Consider the following 6,163-nt stretch of genomic DNA (forward strand, 5'->3'; position numbering starts at 1 on the left):
ACTGCCCCGCCGTGGTGATATTTAAACAGGGCTCCTCACCACACAGACTTGGCTGTCTTTGATCCTCAGCTTGTGTTTAATCAGCTTGTTTCGGCAGTGGCGGCTCTGGGTCCCACCTGGCCAGCCCCTCAGGCCAGACAGGCCCTGAGCCGGTTCCTTGGTGTGGGGGTCTCAGGGTGCACAGACACTGCCCCCCGCCCCCCAGAGTGGAAACAGGGATTCAGGAAAGACTGTTTGCTTTCATCCTCCTGTGTGCTCATTCATGCACTCATTCCTTCCCCTGGGTCCTCACTCATTCATTCATTCACTCATTCTCTATTCGTCACCTAAACATTGTGTGGGGTGGGGAAAACTCTTTGGAAAATAGGACAGGCTTAATGCTTGAGGGTGTAGCAGTTTTGGGGATGGGCAGACATCTGGGTGGTCCTCATAATGCAGATGAGAACCTGCAGGGGTCATCTGTCCTACCTGGGGGGGCTGCCTGGAGCAGGCCCCTCCCTCCTGCCACCACCCAGCGTTGCCTTTGCAGTGACCCCAAAGGATGTGAAGAGAACCCCTTCCTCCCCAGGGAGGGGATGGCTGGAGGGTGGGTGGAGTGGAGAATGTGGCGGAAAGGGGGCCCACAGTTTCTGAGAGAGATTGTGAGTTCTGGAAAGTTCTTCTTGAGAACTCCTACTGGGGCTTCACTGATCTCTTTTCCATCGGGCTGGGGAGCTGGGGGCCAGCAGCAAGGGGTGAAGGCCTGCAGGTAGGCATCGTCGTGGTGCCGCTGGGGGCTGTTGCTACAGCTGTCTGCATCCTGATGCGGCCACCTTCAGCATCTTCCCTCACTCCCTCCTCCTCCTCTTCCCAAGTTCACTGATCAGTTTGGACCAGGTTAATCCTGCCCTCACCCTGCTTAAGTCCAGGGGGAGACAAGAGCCTCTCGGGTGGGCACAGGAATTGCAGAGTGATGGTGGGGTGGCCTCTAGGCTCCCCCCACCCCCACTGAGATTCCAGGAGGTATGAGGCATCAGCCCATTGCCAAGTCTCAGAGTCAGGTCTTCAAGTTGTATCTGGGGACCCTCCCTTCACCACTGGCCTAGGTGAGACTCACCTGCCCTGCCCTGGCCTCCTCGGGGCCTTCTCTGGTCCCTAGACACTGATCTTTCTCCCCACTCGAGCACTGGTCCATGCTCTAAGTTCCCTTCTGTTCTCGTAACCCATAAACTGACTCCACATCTCACCCTTTGTCTCCCCAGCGCACCCGACAGACCGAGGCTGCTTGTTGATGAAATGAATGAGTGGGCACAGTTGAGCAGGCAGCTGGACTTGAGGGTGGTAGGATGGTGGGGGGATCCCACCTGTTAGCCCCACCAAGCCCAGGGCTTGTCCCTCCAATGGCTGAGAGGGCTTTATACAGGCTCACAAAACACTCCTCTGGATGTCCCTAGCCCCTCACCAGTTCCCGCCCACACCCCTGGTCACACTTTTTTGCTGTTGCTCTTTTTGGCCTTTGGGGGGGCCCTCAAGTGACCCCCAACAGCTTCACTGCCTGCACATTACCCAGGGCCTCCCTACTCACCACACACCCTCCATCCTGATGCTGCTTAGGGTGAATGTCTTCCATGTTAGTGATACTGTGACACACTCTAAACCTTCACATACACACTCTCCCATGCATGCACACAATGCAACTCTCCCACATGTGTGCTGCCATCTGGTCACATGCACACACATGTATGCACATGCAGTGTATATTCAATGCACAAACGCTCGTGTTTAGTTCCATGCACACACATGCAGACATACACATGCATGCATATGCTCATAATACATTCATGGATGCACACACATACATGTGCTCAGCCATGCATGGACATTGTGCACATACTTACATGTACACATTCATGGACACAGATGTACACAGCTACACAGACATACCCACAGGCACGCGCACAGGACCCACATGCACATATACATGGGCATGCCTGTATGCACGGGCACGCCCACATGCACGGGCACAGACACACTTGCACACATGTGTGCACACACAGAAACAAAACAATTCTGCGCCCCTGTCCTCTCTGAGCCCCCTCTCTGGGAGAAGTGAAGTCACTGATCCATGTGGTTTGATCCCTGTCCCATCACCTCAGACTGGGGCCCCTGATCACCCTACCGTGTGCAAGTAATCACCAACATTTGAGACCCTAAAGCTCTTATACTTTTGCCAATATGATAGCTCTTGGAGGTATTGTGACTTCTCTCTGTTTCTTCCACAAGTGACTTGCTGCCTCAATTTCCCTCTGGGTCCTTGTGCTCTCTGTCAGGAAGAGGATGGAGCAATATAGTCCACCTCCTGAACACAGAACCTTTCTGGGAGCAGCATCCTCCCCCGCCCGGGCCCTCTGCCCTCAGCCCAGGGAACCCTGGACCCTAGAAGAGTGGGCTTTGCTGTATCTCCATAGTCGGCATGCTGGACTTCCTTCTGGGTCTTGTCTAGAGAAGAGGGACGCCAGCCCTTCACAGAACATGCTAGGATGCTGGGACTCTCCAAAAAGCACATTCAATGTTACAAAACCATTTTGCTTCTTAATCATCACAGCAACAGCCCCCAGTTTGCCTTTTACAGGCTGCAGACAGGAAGCCTGGGCAAAGCTTTTCAGGTTGATGTGGGGGCACCCGGAGGGACACGACCTCCTTGTGCGGATGCTGAGGGTTTTGATGTTTAGGGACAGGGTCAGAGGTTAGCAACTGCGGAGGTGGGGATGCTGTTAGGTGACAAGTACTGAGACACTCCAGACCCTGCCCTAGAGATGGAAGGGGGCAAAGGCTTGTCTTCCATCTTTGGGTGGGGTAGGGGTACCGTGAGCAAACTGGCTGTTGAGGCCTCCCACCACCTCGTCTCCCAAGGGGCTCCCCAGCTTTCTGGGGTCTCTCGGAATGTATGCTGTCTGAGAGCTTATCTGGGGTTGGGAGGCTGGACTGGGTCCTGGATGTGACGTACGTATTGCTCCTTCCCTGATGGTATCAGTTACACTGGGCATTTGTTCCAGAAAATTCGCTGCGGCAGCAATTCAATCCAGCTTTGCAATCAACCAAGGCAGTCAGATTAAGGTTTGGAGCCAGGGGTATGGACAGAAGGGGCATGCAGGATGGGATGTCAGGGGTCCAGTGGGACAGAGGTCACTAAAGTTCCCACCTAAAAGGATCTCCATCCTTATAGCCCAGATAATGGGGCTTAAAGGTGTTTGGGGGGGATGTCCCTTCTCCCCCAGCCTGGGTAGCTTTTCCTCTGGGGCCCGATTGTGCAGCTTTAAGGACAAGGTCTTGATCGACTCTCCCATGATGCTGATTCCGTGTCTGGGGTACCCCTGGGAATGGGGACCACATCTCTTCCCTGGCTTGCTGGCTCTTTGCCACCTGGCCACCAAGCTTTTGGTCCCAGGGTCTCCTGTGGGCCCCAGAGCTCCCTGTCTCCACAGGATTTGGGGTTACAGGCCACACCACTGCCCCAAAGGCCCATTGGCAGGCAAAGCTATACATGATGACATCTCGGAAGCCTTTGCAGCATCTCCCAACTGTCCTCCACTCCCTCTCATCTCACACCCTGGAGTGCCCGGGATTCCAGCAAACCTGTGTTTGTCAGTCTCTGACTCAAGAACCTTCCATACCTCCCACTGTCTGTAACAAGGGGTGACCTCATAGTAGGCAACTCAGAGCCCCTGCCCGCATGGGCCCCACTTCCCTCTGCCTGCCCTTCCTCCATCTTTGATCCCATCAGCAAAATTTCCAAACATTTTTGCACACCAGTGAGTTTGAACATTTCTTCAGACCTGCTTCAGATACAAGGGGAGGAAGCGTATTTTTGACGCAAACCCAGCCAAAGGCCTCTCAGAGAGTGCTGTTGGCAGTGTCTGCAGCTCCCACCTTACAGAACACTATGATAATGCTGGTCAGAATGCTCAGTGGAGCTACTTCGAGATCTGAGGGCCATAGTGGCTCAGCGCAGCACTGTGGGATAATGCACTGGACTGCAAGGTTGGTTTGAAGCCCAGGGTTGGCATTTCAAACTCACCAGTGGCTCCTTGGAAACCCTACATAGGGTCATATTGAGTCAGAAATGACTCAACAGCACATAACAGAAAGCAAGAGAGCCAGGTTCCGTTCGCAGCCAATGCACCAGGTGGGCAGTTTATGTGTTACTATGATACAACTTTCAGCAGAACTTCCAGTCCAACATGGAATCAGAAGACAGGACTGGTGATCCACTTTGGAAAACTTGACCCATAATCCATCACAGTGATGGCACCAGATGGTCCTACAGGTGAAGACACAGGTCACATGGACATGGATGGAGAGGGTAAAGATGACAAACCTTATTGTTTGTTGTTGTTGTTGTTACGTGCCATCAAGTCAGTACCGACTCATAGCGACCTTAGGCACAGCAGAACGAAACACTGCCCGATCCTGGGCCAACCTCACTATTGTTACCACGCTTGAGTCCATCGATGCTGCCACTTGGCCAATCCATCTCGTTGGAGGTCTTCCTCTGTTTCTCTGACCCTCCACCTTACCAAACATGACATCCTTCTCCAGCGACTGGTCCCTCCTGACAATATGTCCAAAGTATGAGAGACAAAGTTTGGCCATCCTGGCATCCAGGGAGCACTCCAAAATGGATTTATTGGTTCTTTTGGCAGCCTGTGGTACTTTCAATATTCTCCTCCAACACCATAACTCAAAAGCATCAATTCTTCTATGGTCTTCCTTATTCACTGTCCAGCTTTTGCATGCATATGAGGTTATTGAAAACAACCCTTGAGGAGGGCTTAAATAGAAGACAATCATGAAAGATGAAGACCTGGAGCGAGAGAGAAGCATTGGGCTAAATCCTAAAGAACCTACCTCTGCAGGTTCACATGCATGTGCTGAAGAGGCAAGGACTCCAGGGGAGACAGAGAGCCCCTGGAGAAGACATCGGAGGGGGAACCCTTGCCCACCGTGAACCTTGCTTATGGACTTGGTATATCCTGGTCAGTGATGAATCAGGGTGTTGGAGGAGAATATGGAAAGTACCATGGACTGCCAGAAGAACAAACCAATCTGTCTTGGAAGAAGTGCAGCCAGAGTGCTCCTTAGAGTGAGGATGGTGACACTTGGTCTGATGTACTGTGGACATGTCATCAGGAGGGACCAGTCCCTGGAGAAGGACATCATGCTTGATAAAACTGAGGGTAGGTGAAGAAGAGCAAGACCCCCAACAAGATGGACTGGCACAGGGGCAGCACCAATGGACTCAGACGTAATGAAGATTGGGAGGCCGCTGCAGGACTGGGCAGAGTTTGACTCTGCTGTGCAGAGAGGGTCGCGGAGTTGGAGCCCACTCAGTAGCAAATAACAACAACAACAACATGTCAGAAATAAAGGAAGCAAATAACGTCTTAAAAGTGATACCAAAGAATGTATGGGAAGACAGTGTGGAGTTCATCAACAAGTGAAACAGAGAATCACAAGTGTTGTGTTAAGGGAGCTCGAGTCAGTTCTGACTCACAGCAATCCTGTATAGGGTTTCTGAGGAGAGCTGGTGGGTTTGAACTTGTGGTTAGCAGTCCAGTACTTATTGTACAATGTCACACCATTGAAAATACCGTGGAGTGTCTTTTGCCTTGGAAGAAGTACAGCCAGAATGTTCCTTAGAAGTGAGGAAGGTGAGCTTTCTCTCAGTCTCTGGATGTGTGATCCGAAGGAACCAGTCCCTAGAGATGGACGTGGTGTCTGGGCTCAAACAGAGCAACAACAGTGCAGGACTCAGCAGTGTTTTGATCTCTGTGAATCGGGACTAACTGAATAACACCCAACAACCACAACACCATTACGTAACTGCGAAACCACCGAGAGCCATGACGCAGCCAAGTTGGCACACAACCGTAGCCATCACAGCATGCGATGAGGTCCCCCCTCCACCGCTGTTTCTTCTCTTTACATTGACAATGTTTATACACGGTCCCTATTTGCTCTAGAATTTTAAGACAAAAAATACTAGGTATTATTCTCAGTCCATGGAATAGCACATAGTCTGAAAACAATTTGTTTTAAAATTGGGAAAGGTGTGAGACAGGGTTGTATTCTTTCACCATACTTATTCAACCTGTATGCTGAGCAAATAATACGAGAAGCTGGG

This window comes from Chrysochloris asiatica, unplaced genomic scaffold, assembly GCF_000296735.1.
Source record: "Chrysochloris asiatica unplaced genomic scaffold, ChrAsi1.0 scaffold00040, whole genome shotgun sequence".
NCBI lineage: Eukaryota > Metazoa > Chordata > Mammalia > Afrosoricida > Chrysochloridae > Chrysochloris > Chrysochloris asiatica.